This window comes from Oryctolagus cuniculus, chromosome 8 (assembly GCF_051225735.1).
Source record: "Oryctolagus cuniculus isolate XC-2025 breed Fujian yellow rabbit chromosome 8, ASM5122573v1, whole genome shotgun sequence".
NCBI lineage: Eukaryota > Metazoa > Chordata > Mammalia > Lagomorpha > Leporidae > Oryctolagus > Oryctolagus cuniculus.
This window is the reverse complement of record NC_142874.1, coordinates 111138285-111158628: the sequence shown is the minus strand read 5'-3', so window position 1 is coordinate 111158628 and position 20344 is coordinate 111138285. Positions and strand designations below refer to the sequence as shown.

The following is a 20344-nucleotide window of genomic DNA, read 5'->3' as shown; positions in this document are numbered from 1 at the left end:
TAAAAAAAAATCTTGATTTGTTAAATAATCAGTATTTTCTTTCTGCACTCAAATTGCAAGCTCAGCATTAGTCTGGTGAGTTTGGTTTAGTGGTTGTTTATCAGGATTTTTAGGAAAACAGCAAACAGGGAAGGGGAAGAGTGCGGTGCAAACGACCCTGGGGTCCAGGCAAGACTAGTGCTCCCTTCTCCCCCGACGTGATTGTGCATCTAGCTTGTTTTGATATTTGGAGTTACTGCATGGGTCTTCCTGCTGTTTACAAAAAGCTCCAGAGAGGTGAAAAGCAGAGGTTGCCTGCATTTGAATATTTTTTTCCGTCTGCGAATTTGCGAATTTGTTCCTCAGTCAGGGCTGCAGGGCAAAGGGACAGAGCTGCGCCGAGGAAATTGTTTTTCTGTGTTGTGCAGAAGGCTCCCGGATGGAGTTGCAGATTCCGGCTTCCAAGGCACCCCGTTCTTTTACATTTTGCCCGGTCCTCATTTCAGCAGAAAACGCTGGAGCTTGTAGCCGCACATAGACTTTTTCCCCTCTCTCTTCCCCCCTTGTACCCCTCCCTAGACCTCTCTGGGCTTTGACGTCATGTGTGCTCCTTTCGGTTGCCATAGAAACCCCATTCCCCAAGCCCTCTGTCCGTCTCCTCTGGTAGGTTCCACAATGGTACCGGCAGCATCACGCTGCACAATGGTTTCCAGGCAGTGAAAGAGGGTGATTCAGCAAGCCACTCGTCCTCGTCGTCATCTTTTTTTTCCTTTTCTTTTCTAAACCTCCCCTTCTCTTTTTATTTTTATGGGGGTGGGTGGTGCTTATTACATGCTTACCTTTTTCTTTTCTTTTTTCATTTTTACAAATTTCTTTTTTTTGCCTCACCCCTCAATTTCTAGGGGTGTGAGTGAGTTTAAGATTGGGCTTTCTTGGAAATCACCTGTCCATCATTAATTTTAAACCATTTGCCCACCTCTAAGGAATCTCCTCCTTGTCACAGTTCGGAATGTGGTTAATGAGAAGCAAGTAGGGAGGATTTCTGGGGCAAAGACTGCCGGATCAGGACCCTAGTTCTCAGGCACGGAATGGTAGGTGTCTATTTGCTCATTCTCGGCTCCGACCTGGGTTTGGAGGGTGGGGTGATTGCTCCTGGTGGGGTGGGAGGGGGAGTTGAAGTGGGGAGGTGGGCAGGGAGATGGGGTGGGAAGCAGGTGAATCAAGCGAACTCTCCAAGGCCAGAAACCACCAGCATTTTCCTCTGTGCCGCACACCTCTTCCTAGACTCGGGCGTGTTGAAGCCTTGCTGTTTGGAGTGAGGGGTGACAGAAGGTGGGAGGGAGCATTCTTATTGTGACCAGGGGACTTTAGACCAATGCACAGCTATAGAAGGGAAGATCTTGAGGAGCAAATACGCTGGGGGGTGGAGGAGGAGGAGGAGGAGAAGAGAGAAAACAGCTGTGCTTGTCAGAAGTGCTGACCTCAGTACCATTTCTGAGAATTGCTATGGGTTCCATAAAACATTAAAAAAAATCATGTCTTTTAGTATGCATTTATGTTTACTCCCTGAGAGGTATAACTTAAATAAATATTTGGAATTATGTTTAAGTAAGGGATGGTAATTATATGTATTTTAGGTGCAAAAGCAATGGCACTACTCTTGCAGAGCAACTCCAGGCTAAATCTGGGATGGGAAGGGGAGCACAGAACAGGGGTCAGGCTAGAGATAAGACGAATCGTTGACACTGCAGTCACATAGGTAAGGGGTCACTTTAAGAAAGTGATCTCCTAGTCACACCAGGCAGATTTCTTCTTCATTGTTTTTTAATGGCAAGATTCCCAGGTATTCTATACTGGGATACTGTGTCCCCTAGAAATGTCAGAGCTATTTTGGAAAAAAAAGAATACAGGTGTATCATAGTCAGTGAGCATGTCAGTTTATCAGAATATTGGTATTTGTGCCTTCAGGAAAATAAATGTGATATATTGGAAAATCTTCAACTAAGTCAGGTTATATAGATAGTCCAAGAAAATTATATATATATATATATATATTTATTTATCCTTTTTCCTTTGAATCTGAAGACAGAGTCTCTGTTTTTACATCCTTAAACAAATAACTTCCCAAGGTACGGCAGTTGCAGCCACAGGAAAAGAATGGCTTGTCCCATGGCAGTAGGCTCTGGAGCGGTCACAGGGCTGTTTACATGGGCAGCCTTTGCTGCAGAGCCTGGCAATGTCTATACAGCAGCCCTGTCTGCTTCTGGTGTGTTGATGGTAACTTTCACGAGCTGACGGGAAAGAGGCAGGCTAAGTCATATGGGACAGGCCACCGCTGAGACACAAGGAAAATGGGTGTTGGTACACCAGGCATTGCCAGCCCAAGGTCCAGTTTCTCCCTGCCAGTTGCTGGACCATGGAATATCCCACAGAATGCTGACCAATGGTCTAAAATGGTTGCAGTGGTGACCATTTCGCCCAGGGAGTCTTCTGTAAATTTTCTGCTTTAGGTAAGCATGCATGTTGTGAGTATAGGTAGCAGGGCTCCTGAGTGAGCTCACAGGCTTCTGACCCCTGGGTCTTAGGGCTGGACAGTTTGAATGGAGCGATTCTGCTGCCCCTCGTATGTACTCCCTTCTTTACCTTGAGCTTATTCTCAGAATGGACAGAAAGTCTTGGGTTATCTTCCTTGATCACATGGCGCAAACTGGATTTTTGCTCCCCCACAATGAAACTAGAAAATCAGATGACAAAGGTGGCATGACCTTAATTATTAGTCTTCCTGTTTCCTCATTTACATATCCTTCCCTCCTGCTGGTGCAAATTAAAGTATCTTTAATTTGAGGGGCTTCCTGTTCTTACAAAATCTTCACAGTTTCAGTACAAAGATTCTTGGTGATGAGGCGATAAGAAATGAGATGCAGAGTGGAGACATCAGCTGCCTCCAGCTTCCTGCCTGCTCCCCCCAAGAGCAGCATCTGCTGCTGGGAGGAGTGTGTTTGCCTCGCTGCAAGGGGATGTTTATGAGCAGATCCCAGAGGGACTGAGTGTGGTTTTTGCTGTCATTGTCTGGTACGTCTGTAGCTATCAGTATTTAAAGGTTTCATAGTACGTGGTCCATATTTTTCAAGGTTAGAGTGAATCGGGAGTGTGTGGGTGCAATAGCATATAAGTATTTAAAATTTACAGGACATTTCATGGGATTTCCCTTGTTAGTGTATCCTTCAGGAATATCATATGTAAAAGGAATTTCTTTAGATAACATGAAAGAGCTCCCCATGTTTAAAGGCACACATATATCTTTAAAGTTTTATCGTGGTTTCATGTCAGTGAATCTATTTCTTAGGCTGTAAGCTTAGTTACAAAATCTTCCCATGTCAATGATGAGGAAGACCAACTGGGAGTTTTCTTGTCTGCTAATGTCCTCATTCTTGTCTGTTAATGTCTCTTCTGTTAACCAATGGCTTCCCTTCTTGCTCTAGTTCTGGCCTCAGGTCACACTGGCAGCTAAAGGACTTTGCTGGTGGGTTAGAATTGAATGATTGCTTGGTTGTTTATCAGAATAATAAAAATCAAAGTGAAAGAGACTTCCTGCAATTAGAATAATAGGCAAATACATGGGTGATTTAAATCTTTTCCTCATTGACAGTTCAGTTTCCTTTTGCAATCTCTTTTTGAGCTTTTGGTTGGGCACTGCAACAATCATGCAAAAAAGAGTCACAGAAGTGTCCAGTAACAGCAAGAATGAGTACAAGGCTGCATTTGCTGCAGGCTTGCTGAGTGCCGCCTTCCTACCACACACACATCTATTATGCATGCACCTTCTTATGAGGATCAAGGACTTGGGGAAAAACTTGGGCCTCAGACTGCTGGGGGAGATGCAGGAAAGGCAGAAGAGATTCATCTGTTTCTTTAGCACATTGGATATATTTGTTGCATTACATAAGTCTGAGATGAGACACTGTGCTACTGATTCAGATAAAAGATCATGCTGCAGTTTGATTGTTTGGAAGAGAAAACATGATTTATGATTGGTGCCCAGGTTCCAGAGATTGACCTATGTGTACGTGTTTTCCTAGTGAAGTTGTAAAAATTTGACTCCAGACTTTCGGGTCTGAATCCATTTTATCCTTATGAGCAAATCAAGACAAAGAAGGGGAAAATGAAAATACCTTTATGTTTTGGTTACCAGTTTTTTTTTTTTTTTAAATTTTCCTCTGTATTTAATGGAGAGAATCTTCATTTCTCATTGTGAATCTTGTTAGAAATGCCAAGCAATGGCATCAGGTAATAATGAAAATCCCTAAGTAGAGAGAAACATTATAGGTTTGAAAAGTAGACCTCAAACTCATGCCCATTTTTGGTAAAGGATTTTCTAGTTCAACAGATGTTGTGGATCCATAATATGCCACTATGGCCTCCTTCACTGTTATCTGTGACTCTGATACATGAAGCTCACAGGCTTATAGAAATAGTACTTCTAGGAATGGAAATTCAAGTTTAGAGTAGAAGAAAAAACACTTAAGTCTGCTTGGAAGCATTCCTAACCACAGCCACTCTGAAACCCTGCAGATTTAAGGCAATGCTCCCTTTCAGGACAATGAGGCATTTGCTGAATGATCTGTACAGTTACAAGTGATATTTCTCTATTTATCTCGCTTTTTTTTTGTATAATAGGAAGAATCAAAACCAAAGCAAAAACAGCATTAGCTTAATAGTGCTAGGAATTCACCTTAGTGACTTGACTTCTTAGAAGCCAAGCTGACTCCTGGCTTGTGGATGTTAACCAGACTGAATGCTCTAGATGCTTCCTGAGAATGACTTTCGTAAAGCAAATTGGAAATAAGATTTGAAAACACCGATGGTGAATAGAGATCTTAGGCCTATTTATTTGGAAATGTGTTTCCGGTGTCTATAGAACAAAGCTTCATGTCAGCAGTTACCATGTAGTACAGTAATCACCTGTTCCCACGTTACTTGTGTTCTCTACGAAATTGCTACCTCTGTCAGGGACTAATGTTGTCTGTTGGCACATAGTAGGGGCAAAATAAAGTCTCATTGAATGAATGTCACCCATGTACAGAGTTCTCTGCTAAGTTCTATGAGCAGAAGAGATTGAGAAGCTAGAACAGGCCGGCGCTGCAGCTCAATAGTCTAATCCTCCGCCTGTGGCACTGGCACACTGGGTTCTAGTCCCGGTCAGGGCGCCAGATTCTGTCCTGGTTGCTCCTCTTCCAGTCCAGCTCTCTGCTATGGCCCGAGAGTGCAGTGGAGGATGGCCCAAGTCCTTGGGCCCTGTACCTGCATGGGAGACCAGGAGAAGCACCTGGCTCCTGGCTTCGGATCAGCACAGTGCGCCGGCCGCAGTGTGCTGGCCGTGGCGGCCATTGGAGGGTGAACCAACGATAAAAGACAAAAGGAAGACCTTTCTCTCTGTCTCTCTCTCTCTCACTGTCCACTCTGCCTGTCAAAAAAAAAAAAAAAAAAAAGAAGCTAGAACAAAGTTTCTGCCGTATGTAGCTTAGAGACATGTGGGGACATGAGGTTACATAACAGTAAAGATGGCATATGGTCAAAGGCCCATATGAGTGAGTGATTTGACAATAGATGAAATACAAATTCAGAGGACAAATTTATCTCCTCTGACATGGTGGCAAGTGGGAATGGAGGCCATATTGGGGGTAGAGATTGGGGTTGGAGAGGGTGGTGGGATGGGTATTACAAAGGAGTGTTTGTGAGCATCTGGCCAGGAAAGATATTCTTACTGAGAGCAGAGAGGAGGCTGATTCTGAGGATGGTGCCCATACTTTTCAAACTAGAAATCAAAACCTTACATTTTTACAATGGGTGGAACCTTGGGAACTGGTACAGTTATGGAAAATCTGGTCCACTCTAATATTGGGAAGTAAAGTGCAATAAGATTGAAAAAGTAGGTGTGTAACTAGGTCATATTATGACAGAACATAACTACAGGTCTCGTTCTAACTTCAGATCGACTTCAGTTTATTTTATACATATCAGAGGTTTATAAATTTCTCTCTTCCTTTTATTGCTAAAAATATAACCCATTGTTCCATTGAAATCTTATATGAGAAGGAGGATATGCAGACAGCTGTAATAGTGGAGCTGCCTCAGGTGAGGCTGCTAGTGAGGCTTACATTACAAAACCAAATCCATGTCTATCACAAAAACAAATATCCCAACAATCCAAATAACAGTTACTAATTAGGCATATGTACAGACTTTAAACTGCCCACATAATCTGGTATTGGTAGCACCAAAATATTTGTGCTTGTGGTAAATTCTGAACTGAGTTATACACCCTGAGATGCTTCATTTCTTCTCTTTGTACCCTGCCACCTGGGAACCAATTGTCTTTGATGTCAGTCTCGTTTTTTCAAAGTGCAAGTGCAATTCTCATTTAAATCTTAAAATAAAACCCATCTGTGTTCTTGCTTTGATTTTAGGCTAGTGTGAGAAATACCAACAGCAGGACCATCTCAGATCTTCGTTATGGCAATGTATGCAAGAAGCTGTTGAATTAGACCCAGTTCCTATCGATGAGAAACCTTACAAGCAGTGGTGAGTTATGAGTTTAAAAACGATCCTTAGCATGAAACCAGTGAGCTGCATAGCCAATTGAGATATTGCATATTTAACATTTGGATCAGAAAAGATACTGCTCCAAATAATGTCAACTAAAAAAGAGAAAATCAATGGGAAAGAATGTTTAATTGATGATGTGGTACTAATGATAACACCTATAGCAGTACAAGGTCTTGAGATGCACCATGATATGGCCCCTGTGGATGACAATATCAGTCTATGTAAGATGGCTACAATTAATAATTTCATATGGCAGAGTAACAGTTGGATACATTATTTTTAAGCAGATTTTCCTATTTGCAGCATAATACTATTTTATTGATTAATCTTTTAACAGAAAATATGGTTCTGAGCTATATTATGATGATAAATTTCTTTCAGAAATACTTGCATAGACACACACACATACACATACACATGCACTTAATATTTAGGGTTTCAGAAATAAAGGAAGAAAATCACATCACAGTTTCATAAAGCTAAGTTTGTGAGCATTTTAGCTTATAAATTCTTTTGTTCAATACAAAATATTAAAATCCAATTCAGTTGCTCTGTCTAGTTGATAAAACTTTTATAACTTACTATTTTATATAAATAGGAGAACACACAGCTAAAATATCTTTTTAAATCAAATGCTTGATGCTTCTTAGTCACCAAAGTCAATAGTCAATAGACTCCAGCAGCGATGAATGAGTTATAATCTGTCAAATAGCGTTTTTGAGAAGTAGAGTATGACAATAGTGCTTGTAAGACTCCAAAAGAAGCTCTTTTGAGCTAGTGATCAGTGTCTACTGGCTTATGGAATTCTGTAATAGGTAGGCTGCTCTGTGAGTTAGTGCATGGCTTATAACTGCAAAGTCTTGATGACATCCATTGTATAGTTTCACAACACGATTTTTTATAGTGGCCTGTGATTATATTGAGAAAGCTGATCTAATAGTCTTCACTGTACTGTGCTTAATCAACACTTATTCAATGAGTGTTGGTTACAAAGAAGGAATCATGTATAATTATCAATAATCAACCATTTTTGACCTAAAATAAGGGTCATCTTACATGGGCTGAACCTCATTTGTGGAGTTACATGTTACTCCTAGTGACGTAGAACACATTTATTGTGCTGTCCTCATTGTAATCTTGTATTCATTAAGTAAACATTTATTAAGAATCTGTGATGTAGATATCATGCTCAGTTTTAGGGATAGTTGAAAGAAAGTTCTTGCTTTAAAGGAAATTTCAGTCTCATGAGTGTGAGATTTATAATAAAATGTGCTATTAATGGGATAGGAATATTCTAAATAATGTGGTACTTGTAATTTACTGTCACAGAGGTAGGTAGATACAGGATGCCAAAGGAAGTGCAGCACACAATCTAGTACAGATGTGGAGGGGATAAGTCCAGGAAGGCTTCTCAGAGGAAGTGCTTTTTAAAAAAAAAAAATTATTTGAGATAGGGACAAGAGGAAAGTCAACATACACAGCTAGAACTTGAACCCAGGTACTTTGATAGGGGATCTGGACATCTTAACTGGCATATAAACTACTAGGCCAAGCACCCATCTTAGAAGTGACATTTTGCCAGCGCCTCAGCTCACTAGGCTAATACTCTGCCTACGGCGCCAGCACCCTGGGTTCTAGACCCGGTTGGGGCCCCGGATTCTGTCCTGGTTACTCCTCTTCCAGTCCAGCTCTCTGCTGTGGCCCGGAAAGGCAGTGAAGGATGGACCAGGTCCTTGGGCCCTGCACCTGCATGGGAGACCAGGAGGAAGCACCTGGCTCCTGGCTTCAGATCGGTGCAATACGCCGGCTGTAGTGGGCACTTTGGGGGTGAACCAACAGAAAAAGGAAGACCTTTCTCTCTTGTCTCTCTCTCACTGTCTAACTCTGCCTGTCCAAAAAAAAAAGTGATATTTTAGTGGATTATTAAACATGTTAAGAACTTAGCTTGAGGAATTAATGCACAGTACCAAATTATGTGTGGGACACTCAGTATCATCTACTGTGCTAGGGCATAAATTATAGTGGCAGGGGACAACGGAGACAAATCATGAGAGGCTTCTTTGATAAGGCTACGGAGTTTGGATATTATTCCAGAGTGAAGTTCTTTTAAAAGATTTTATTTATTTTTATTATTATGATTTTTTTACTTTTCTTTTTTTTCAACTTTTATTTAATAAATATAAATTTCCAAAGTACAACTTTTGGATTATAGTGGCTCTTCTCCCCATAACCTCCCTCCCACCTGCAACCATCCCATCTCCCACTCCCTCTCCTATTCCATTCTTCATCAAGATTCATTTTAAATTATCTTTATATACAGAAGATCAATTTAGTATATACTAAGTAAGGATTTCAACAGACTGCACCCACACAGACACACAAAGTATAGAGTACTATTTGGGTAGTAGTTTTACCATTAATTCGCATAGTACAACACATTAAGGACATAGATCCTACATGAGGGGTAGGTGCACAGTGACTCCTGTTGTTGATTTAATAATTGACACTCTTATTTATGGTGTCAGTAATCACCCGAGAGTCTTGTCATGAGCTGCCAAGGCTATGGAAGCCTCTTGAGTTCACAACTCCAATCTTATTTAGTAAGGCCATAGTCAAAGTGGAAGTTCTCTCCTCCCTTCAGAGAAAGGTACCTCCTTCTTTGATGGCCCATTCTTTCTGCTGGGATCTCACTCACAGAGATATTTCATTTAGGTCATTTTTTTTTTTGCCACAGTGTCTTGGCTTTCCATGCCTGTGAAACTCTCATGGTCTTTTTAGCCAGATCTGAATGCCTTCAGGGCTGATTCTGAGACCAGAGTGCTGTTTAAGGTGTTTGCCATTTCATGAGTCTGCTCTGTATCCCACTTCCCATGTAGGATCATTCTCTCCTTTTTAATTCTAACTAGACCAGCACTGTGGCCTAGTGAGCTAAGTCTGCTCCACCTGTGGTGCCAGCATCTCATATGGGTGCCAGTTCGGTTCATGTCCTGGCTGCTCCTCTGTGATGGCCTGGGAAAGCAGTAGAAGATGACCCAAGTGCTTGGGCCCCTGCATCCATGTGGGAGAACCGGAAGAAGCCCCTGGCTCCTGACTTCAAATTGGCCCAGCTCTGGCCATTGTGGCCATTTCAGGAGTGAATCAGAGGATAGGAGACCTTTGTCTTTGTCTCTCCCTCGATCTGTAACTATCTCTCAAATGAATCATAAAAAAGTCTTTAAAAAAAGATTTTAAATAGGAGAATCACATGATCAACTTATTTTCTAGATGTGAAATATGTCAGACACATTAAGGTATATAAAGCTTGTACAAGTTAAAGAATAATTATAAGTCAAACATCATGTAACTACCACTGATATTAAGGAAAAGGCCCCCAGCAAACTCCTTGTGTGTCCATTTCATTTCTCATGCATTTTCTTCCTCACTGAAGGCAACCACTAACTGCTATCCTGCCTTTGTCAGGTTACTCCTTGCTTTTCTCTGTAAGCTTTCCATCTATATGTGTTTCTCAATACTATAACTCTTACTTTTAGTCTATGCTTCAATTCTATGTATTTGTAATTGCCATCTTCATATTCTTTTTGCATGAGTATTTGCTAAATACTTTGAGCTTCTTCTTTATTCCTACATGTGTTAGTCATGTAAATTATTGTATAGTATTTTTTTCTATGAATATACCAAAATACCTTAGCTATTGGTGAACATTTGGCTTGTTTCTATATTGTTTACCTAATATAAGTATATGCATAAAACATCAGTTTTATGCTTATATACATTATTGCTCCTAGACTCAATAACATATGTGCAAGAACTTCTCTAGGATATCAGGGAAGGAATTGCTAAGTCTCGGATATGCACACCTTTCATTTTATTAAGTAATTCCGAAGTCTTGTTCCCAGTTGGTTGTATCATTTTGCACTCCCAGCAGCAGTATCTGAAAACTCTACATCCCCATCAGCACTTGAATATATAATTGTACTCATAGAAGTATTAATTTGCATTTTGCTGATAACTAATGAAAAATCTTTTCTCATTTTTTAGTTGGCCTTTTAATTTTCCTTAGTGGTACTGAGAGATCTTTATAATATAACTCTTTTACTCTGTCACTGTCATTTATACCCTATCTTTTGTGAAGTACTGACTCAACTCTTTTTGATATGTGTCTTTCAAAATATTAAGTAATCTGTGTTGAGGTCTTACCATGTGATAGGCACTATGCTAAACAATTTAGAAACATTTAATCTTCATATAATTCCTATGGTTTACAGATAAGGAAAATTAGAGAGGTTAAATAACTTACTGGCAGTCATACAGTTAAGAAATAGTCGACTTAGCATGCAAGCCTAGGTCTTTCTGACTCCAGAATTCTTCAATTTCTCAGAGAGTGTTTGGAAGAGGATTAGATTGAGCCAGAGAGAACACTGGAGGTGCTATTGCAGGGATACAGTTAAAAGGTAATAAGGACATAAATCAAAGAATTGCCAGTAGGCAATACATATCAAACAACTGAACTTGGTAATGAATGTGCTGTGTGAGGAAGAGGGAGGATTTAATAAATCTCAAGTTTAATACCTGTTGGCTAGGTAGATTCAATGTTTTTCACACAATGTATATTTTATAGTTTAGGTGTTGTGTTAGATCCTAAAAATATACTTTATGATTCTATGATTTAATAGGAGATGAATTTACCTCATAGGTTCATAAATTTTAGGGTTTAAAGAAAGCACAGTGCTTATTTAGGTCAATTCCTCGCTTATTTTTTTAAGATGAGGACTCAGTTACTAAAAGATGATAAATGGCTTTTTCAAGATCACATGCACTAAGTGTCAGGTTAAGAATAGACATCAGGCCTTCAAAAATGCTAAGAAATAATGGCCTGATTTTCAAATTAATAAGTGAAAATACAGTCAACTTCTTTTATTTCCTCAACATTTCTCAAGTCAGTCCTCTTTGACCCTAATCTATTTTTACTATTTTTCTTCTTGTCCATGATTTCTTAATCTATTTTTCTTCTTGTCCTTGATTGTGCCAGTGAAGCCAGATTCTTTGTTTTGTAGTTGTTACCTGCTTGGAGGTTCTTTAAGGTACTCTACTGTCCATCAGATAGTTTGTGTTCCACTTAAATTGTACCATACACTCATCCACTCCCATTTTAGATTCATGATGTGTTCAGTTACCTGAGTATGCCAGTTTGCTTTAAATTCATCACACACACACACACAAACACACACACACACACACACACACACACACACACTCAGGTGTTTCTTACCCCTGATTTACTTCATACTGTAGAATTCACCTGTATTTACCCTGTCCATCCGTTACAGATGGTCCTTGACATATGATGTTCAACTTGGGCCTTTTTGACTTTACTATTGTAGAGTGCAAAAAATGATACACTTCCAGTAGAGATCATACTTTGAATTTTGAGTCTTGATCTTTTTCTGGGCTGGCTGTATAGTGTAAAAATAGTCTTGTGATGTTAGCCAGAAGTGGGGAGCCATGGCTCCCAGTCAGCCACGTGAGCCATTCAACACTTTATTATGAAGTAGGCTTTGTGTTAGAGGGTTTTCGCACAACTGGGGGCCAATGTAAATGTTCTGGCCATATTGAAGGTAGCCTAGACTAAGCTATGATGTTCTTCTGTATGTTAAGTGTATTAAGTACGTTTTCAAGTTGTGATGTTTTCTATTTACAATGGGGTTTATCAGGATGTAATTCTGATAAATGGAGTAACAGCTGCACTTAGTCTTTGCCATTCTTTAAAACCTTTCCTACTCTAAGATGGTCCAGAGATAAGCAGCATGGGCATCTTCTGGAACTTGCTAGAAATTTCAAGTCTTATGTAGACCTCACTAACTCAGAACGTATGTTTTAACACGATTCTGCATAGATTTCCTGCCATTAAAATTTGAGAGGTAGTTCTTAGATTCACCTTAGATTTCATCAGATGTTATCTCCTCCTGTAAATCTCTGATCCCTCCCATTTGGCATTCCTTCTTAGTGCTGTCACAGGAAGCTTTGCCTATCTACCTCACTGTGTTATTACAATGCTTCACCATCCATTATTTGTCTCTTTTTGCATCTATCTTGCTTCCCTAGCTTTGCTAGTGAAAAACTTGAGACAGATTTATTTATCATTGAATTTTCTATACCTATCACAGTGCCTGATCATTGGAAGGCACTGCAAAAACATTTGTTAAATGATTGATGAAAGAAAGAAGAATCAGAAGGAGGGGCATACACTGGGAGATAGAAAACAGAGGCAAAACAAATATTGACACAAGGAGAAAATAAAACATAGCTAGAGAAACTTCCATGGAAAATTACTAGGCTACATAAAGTTACCAGAAAATTATATCTGTGGATACAATCTGGAAAGCAGCTGACAGAGAGTCTACAAACTTATTTAAATAAGTTGGGTGATAACCTATATTGTTTGTGAAATCTCACAGGCAGAAAAAATTACCTTAATTTCTCATTTATCAGCATTGTTTTTGGTTGATGTGTAAATTTTGTTTTACTTTCCTTTTTTTTTTGCATTCTGTATGATTCTATTTATTTTTTTTTCCTTTTTAAACTTTCATTTAGAAAATATAAATTTCCAAAGTACAGTTTATGGATTACAATGGCTTCCACACTCCATAACTTTCCTCCCACTCACACCCCTCCCATCTCCCGCTCCCCCTCCCATTCCATTCACATCAAGATTCATTTTCAATTATCTTTATATACAGAAGATCAATTTAGTATATATTAAGGAAAGATTTCATCAGTTGCACCCACACAGAAACACAGAGTGTAAAATACTGTTTCAGTACTACTTATAGCATTACTTCACATTGGACAACACATTAAGGACAGATCCCACATGAGGAGTAAGTACACAGTGACTCCTGTTGTTGACTTAACAATTTGACACTCTTGTTTATGGCGTCAGTAATCTCCCTAGGCTCTAGTCATGAGTTGCCAAGGCTACGGAAGCCTTTTGAGTTTGCTGACTTCGATCTTATTCCAACAGGGTCATAGTCAAAGTGGAAGTTCTCTCCTCCCTTCAGAGAAAGGTACCTCCTTCTTTGATGGCCCCGTTCTTTCCACTGCAATCTCACTCGCAAAGATTTCATTTAGGTCATTTTTTTTCCACAGTGTCTTGGCTTTCCATGCCTAAAATACTCTCATGGGCTCTTCAGCCAGATCCAAGTGCCTTAAGGGTTGATTCTGAGGCCAGAGTGCCATTTAGGACATCTGCCATTCTATGAGTCTGCTGTGTATCCTGCTTCCCATGTTGGATTGTTCTCTCCCTTTTTGATTCTATCAGTTAGTATTAGCAGACACTAGTCTTGCTTGTTGATCCCTTTGACTCTTAGACCTATCAGTATGATCAATTGTGAACTGAAATTGATCACTTGGACTAGTGAGATGGCATTGGTACATGCCCCCTTGATGGGATTGCATTGGAATCCCCTGGCACGTTTCTAACTCCACCATTTGGGGCAAGTCAGCTTGAGCATGTCCCAAATTGTCCATCTCCTCCCTCTCTTATTCCCACTCTTATATTTAACAGGGATCACTTTTCAGTTAAATTTAAACACCTAAGAATAATTGTGTGTTAATTACAGAGTTCAACCAATAGTATTAACTAGAACAAAAAAATACTAAAATGGATAAAGTATTACATTGTACATCAACAGTCAGGACAAGGGCTGATCAAGTCACTGTTTCTCATAGTGTCCATTTCACTTCAACAGGTTTCCTTTTTGGTGCTTGGTTAGTTGTCACCAATCAGGGAGAACATATGATATTTGTCCCTTTGGGACTGGCTTAATCAAAGTATCCTACCGTTCTTACTTGGAGATCATTAGGAATACTGTGTATAGACTTTGGTGCCCTATGCTATACAATATACATATATGTGTATATGTACACACAGACACATATACACACCCACATATATTATAGAACAAAGGAACTAGCAAGTCTCTTCCACCTGTGAGGACATAGTAAGAGATGCTTTCTCATATAGGTATGAAACAATATTGTATTCACAAGAATGCCCCCCCCCAAGTTTGAAATAAAATGTTAAGAAAAAAGTATGTGAAAATTGTGGGTAGAAATGCTTTAAGCTATTTTTCACCTTTTGTGAGTTTCTGCAAATATAACATGTCATGTGGTTTTTTGAGTATCATTTTGCCAACCAGGGTTCGGGTTAATGATGTAGTGTCTCATATTCAGTAAGATCTCATTTATTGGCTTTGTTTTCTAGTTTTGTTTGTGTGTATAGATGTCTGACTGTGTTACAATATAAGGAGCCAAAAGATACTCCTATTCTCAACTATCTCTGCTTCTAACCTGATATAATGTGTCTAATTCCCACTTGCTCCTTTGGTGGGAGACTATCACTGTTCCTGTCAAAACAGAAATGTTAAGAGGCAAATTGCTTGGCTTGCTTACCTGGTGAACTTCAGTTAAGGTGTGAATTGGTGATAATGGATCATAGATAATGTCCACACTTGGAAATAGCAGGACATTGAAGGGATAAAATACACAGAAAAGGTTTTTATATGAGGAGGAAATCTATACTACCTGAAACACAATACTGTATAAGAATTTAGAAGATTATTTTAAAATTTCAGTTATATAGTCTCTGGAAAAGAAAGAGATTTTTTTTGAAGCTTTATTTTATTTATTTGAAAGAGTTACAGAGAGAGGTAGATCCAGAGAGAGAGGGAGGTCTTCCATTCCGCTGGTTCACTCCCCAAATGACCACAATGGCCAGAGCTGAGCTGATCTGAAGCCAGGAGCCAGGAGCCAGGAGCCAGGAGCCAGGAGCCAGGAGCCAGGAGCCAGGAGCTTCTTCCAGGTCTCCTATGTGGGTACAGGGGCCCAAGGAGTTGTGTCATCCTCCACTGTTTTCCCAGGCCATAGCAGAGAGCTGGATTGGAAGAGGAGCAGCCGGGACCTGAACTGGAACCCATATGAGATACTGGCACTGCAGGCTGGGGTTTCAACCTGCTGTGCTACAGCGCCAGCCCAAGATAGAGATCTTGATGATGGATTTTCATAACTGATCTTCTAGGAATCAATATGCCTTTGAATAAATGTTACCCTAGCTGAGCATCAGTGGTGGCTGAGAGAATTGTAAAAGATGATGTCTAAATTTCTTTTTAATTACAAAAATTATGTGAATTAAATTGCACAGATTAAATTAAAGCATGAGATGATACCTAAGTGGTCAGGGCCAGGTAAGGTATCTTGGTGGGGGTGGCCTTAGCTAATGAAGAGACTCCTCTGATAGGGGATGCCGGCGTCTCAAGTAGGGACTTCATCTGCTGTACCACAATGGTGGCCCCTAAATAAAGTTTTTTTATTTTATTTTTATTTTTTTATTTTTTGACAGGCAGGGTGGACAGTGAGAGAGAGAGACAGAGAGAAAGGTCTTCCTTTTGCCATTGGTTCACCCCCCAATGGCCGCCGCGGCTGGCGCGCTGCGGTCGGCGCACCGCGCTGATCCGATGGCAGGAGCCAGCAGCCAGGTGCTTTTCCTGGTCTCCCATGGGGTGCAGGGCCCAAGCACCTGGGCCATCCTCCACTGCACTCCCTGGCCACAGCAGAGAGCTGGCCTGGAAGAGGGGCAACCGGGACAGAATCCGGTGCCCCGACCGGGACTAGAACCCGGTGTGCCGGCGCCGCAAGGCGGAGGATTAGCCTAGTGAGCTGCGGCGCCGGCCTAAATAAAGTTTTTAATGAAAACTACTCTTCACAAAAGAGAAACAATTTAGTGACAAAGTGGCATCATGATATTTTTGAAAATCTGTTTAAAGACTGGTTTAACAGTGGGCAGTTGAATTCCTTGCTTCAGTCTGTTGTTATATCACACCTTGTGTTGCCTTTGGAAAATTCTGCAGATTGCTTGAGAATGAGAGTGGCAATGGTGAGCCAGGTCTTTATATTCTCTGGAATTCATTTTGACTTCTTTGGGGAACCCCACAGGGGTCTTTATCCTGTACTTTGAGAACCACTGCATGTAATGAGCTAACATCTCTTTAATGCATCTAAAATGTCACTATTATGTGCCACTCTTGGGAAAATTCAGGAAGCAGTGTGTTTTGCCGTTGAGGTAAGGAACTCTCCATGAAAAAGGCTGCCAGACTGTAAGCCTCCGGGAGGCGAGGATTGATTTCTCACTCTCAGCCCTTGCCTGCTAGAGGGTGGACTCTGACTCTCCATGACAGAACATTCTCATAAGACAGGTGTAGCCTCTTCAGTCACCATGGTCCTAGGTGGAGTGTGTCTTGTTAAATGTGTGTGGCAAGAACTGGGGGGAGCAGATTTGCCAACCTAGGTGCCAGGAGGGATACATGAAAGGGTCTGCGTTGGCATGGAACTGTGAACATATTCCTTGTAGCCGGTGTTGGGGTTGGAAAGGTAATTCCCAGAAGAGGGAGCAGAAGGAGCAAGGAGCAGAGTGGATTTGGACTGCAGACATTGAGGCCTGTGTGATCTATGCATAGAAGAGATGGCTGGTGAAATAGACAGGGGCCAGACTGAAAGAGGCCTTAAATGACCTATGAAGGAATCTGGATTTGTTTCTATAGACACTGGAGAGCCTCTGTTGCCAAAGCAGGTTTGAAAAAACATCTGGCAGTGATGGCGAAGGGGGTTGGCTGAGAGACATATAGAGGCAGAGTGAGCATTAGAGGGAAGCAGTTAGAATCCAGCTTGAAGCAGAGGCAGTGAAAATCTGTGGAGAGGAATCCAGAAGACATAGAAAGCCTCCATGTTTCTGATAAGAAGCTATAAATGAGATCGGGCTTCTCTCAAGGGAAGAAAGCTGCTGGTTCTTTATGATTTCACTCCAGGCCCAGCCACATTCTTGCTAAGCAATTACACGCAGGTCCTTGGGCACTGGTTTCTCCATATGTAAAATGTAGAAATGGATGGCTTGCCCATTTGTGTCACCGGAGTCTGTGTAAGGATTAATGAGCTCTTTGACAGAAAGGCACTTTATTAATCTCAGCCATCAATAATAAAAATGAGAATGTTTGCCAGGTGCTTTTGCTCCTTTGTCGAAGGCTGCTGTGTAAATACGGGACACCTCCTGGAACTACTGTCAGTGTTAATAATGGTAAAGTCATTACCACAAAATGCCTGCACAGCGAGGCTGTTCTCTCAGTCAAGTCCAGAGAAGGAAGATGAAGCCAGGCACGGAAGTCTATTCCATTTTTTTAATTATGAATCTTCCTTATTATAAGCAGTTTTTCTGTTAGTAGAGAAGTCATTTTAGGAGTGTTTGAATTTCACTGTACTTCGTGATTTCCATCCCTCTCTTCCAGTCAGATATTCCGTCACTCTCGGGAGCATCATTATCCTGACTTTTCCCCATGCAAATGGAAGTGGGACAACAACATAGGATGCCTCCAGTACCTGCATCTGCGTCCTGGTTGACTTTGGACTAGTTCCATTAATTTAACCCATAGCCATACAGTATGGTACTAAAGTGCATAAACTCCAGAGTTAGACTAGCTGGGTTGAAATCCAATTATTTTTCCTATAATCCTTGTTAAATCACATAACCCGGTCAGCTTCAGTTTCCTCATCTGTTAAGTGATACTAATAATGATGCTAAGCTCATAATGCTATTGTGAAGGTCGTGTGAGTAAGTCATAAAAGTGTCCGGTGTTGAGTAACTGCTAGTTTTTGTTAAATTTTGTTACCATTATCATCCTGTCTTCTCCTCTCCTAATCAGGATTCTTTTTCATTCTTTGTTCATTCCTTGTTTGTCCACCAGTAGTTAACTTGTGGCCATACAATTGATCATCAGTCTTCTCTTTACCTTGGAAAAATACACAAAAACTCTACCTTTTGTTCATTTCCCCTTTACATCTTCTTATTGGGCTTTCTTTTGTCCTAGCAAGTCAAGGACTTTATCTGTTGTGAATATAAAGGATCCAGTAACTTTGCCCTAACCATTGACCCATATTATTTCTCATGACACATTGCCATCCTCCTGCACAATCATCTGGTCAAGAAAATTTGCTTGCACCTTCCTTTTTGACCCCTGCAGTCAATGTGTTCTGAAGATCTGTAACAGAAACTTTTCTTCTAAAAGTACCTTCCTGTGTTATCTCCTTTGAATCAGGATTCTCTGGGAACTCACACTGGGCCCTTATTTATGGTGCTAAAACTCAAGAATGGGTGGGGTGCAAACCAAACCAGTGTTCTGCTCACCAAATGCAGGCTTATGCTGCTAATTGTCACAAAGATTTCCAGAGTTGGTCAGGCCAGCTTGGGATTCTGTTTGGTACCCTATGAATCATGAGTCATCATTGGTGGCATATTTTGCTGTGGGTCCACTGGCAAATTGCCTGCTTTGTTACATGTTCAGAGAATGGATATTAAGTCACCATCTTTCCCCTAAATGTCTCTTAAGTTCTTTGGGTCAGGAACCAAATGGAGGCAATGGTTTTACTTCCTATGGAAAATTCATCCATAGTTCTTAATGGTGAATTATGTTCTATTCAAATTGCATAAATAGATTGAAAATGACTGTTGAAAATAGATGCTAGTAGAGATGGGAAAATGATTGAGTAGTAAGATGAATCAGAATATGTTAGCATTTAATCAATTCCTTCCTTTATGATTCCAGTGTTGACTGCTTCTCTCCCTGCCCTCTTATATTTCTCTTAACCATGTTGACTAAGAAACTGTTAGATGAACATACAAGGAGGCAGTTTTATTTTTGAAAATTGGAATCCTCTATCTGGTATTACATCACAGAGATCAAAATATAGCACCTCTGCTTTATTTACCTTTTAGTATGGGGTACATTCATGTTAGCCATAAAGGTAAGTGTCAGATCTTGACCAAGTTACCTAGTGCCTGTCCCTTGTGCCATGGTTTTCTCATTTTGAAAATGGGAACAATAAAAATCATCTCTATGGGGTGGGCATTGTGGCGTAGTGGGTAAAGCTACCACCTGCAGTGATGGCATCCATATGTGCACCGGTTAGGGTTCTGGCTGTTCCACTTCTAATCCAGCTCCTTGATAATGGCCTGGGAAAAGCAGTGGGATATAGCCCAAGTATTTGGGCCCCTGCCACCTATGTGGGAGATATGGAAGAAGTTCCTGGCTCCTGTCTTCAGCCTGGTCTAATCCTGGCCATGGTGGCATCTGGAGAGTGAACCAGCAGATGAAAGATTTCTCTCTCTCTCTCTCTCTCTCTCTCTGTTTTTCCCTCTTTCTTGTAACTCTGACTTTCAAATAAGTATATTTTTTAAAAAGCATCTGCTCATAGGGTAGTTGTGAAAGTTAATGATGGAAGAGATGTAAAGTTATTAGAGCAATACATGGTGCAGAGCATCTGTTAGCAAGATTTTCTTTTGATCTTTTTTGATGTTAATTTTTAACAGAATCAATGAGCTTTGTAGATACAGTTCTAAGAACATAATGATAATTCCTTCCTCCCTTCCTCTCTCCCCCTCTTCCCACCCTCATTCCTTTTTCCTTTCTTTTTTTTTTTTAGTTTTTGAGATAACATAATTTTTACATTATAGTAAAAAGGCTTAATATTTTACCAAATAAGTTTAACAAGTAGGAAACAAAAAGTGCCCACTTTATAGTGGAAATAGAGACAATGGTTATAAACAATAATTGAATGGAAAAATGACCATTTCACCTATATGCAGTAAATTTTAAAGTGCTCACACATCACTAAGACTATAGTAGTTTGACAAAGGTATAAAACAAAGTTTTACAAA

At 40.4% G+C, this 20344-nt stretch overlaps 1 protein-coding gene across 5 annotated transcripts in view; it reads left to right on the top strand.

The window, feature by feature from the left end:
• Positions 1–638: 638 nt before the first annotated feature.
• MAPK10 (mitogen-activated protein kinase 10) overlaps positions 639–20344 on the top strand; it is a 323847-nt gene continuing 304141 nt past the window's right edge. For 3 of the 5 annotated variants that reach the window (XM_017347438.4, XM_051819606.3, XM_051819604.3), the window contains exons 1-2: positions 640–1070; positions 6447–6561. The gene's annotated coding sequence lies outside the window, so the exon portion shown is untranslated. Of the gene's footprint in view, positions 1071–6446; positions 6562–20344 lie in introns of all 5 variants that reach the window. The other 2 variants (XM_051819603.3, XM_051819602.3) reach the window with 1 other exon arrangement.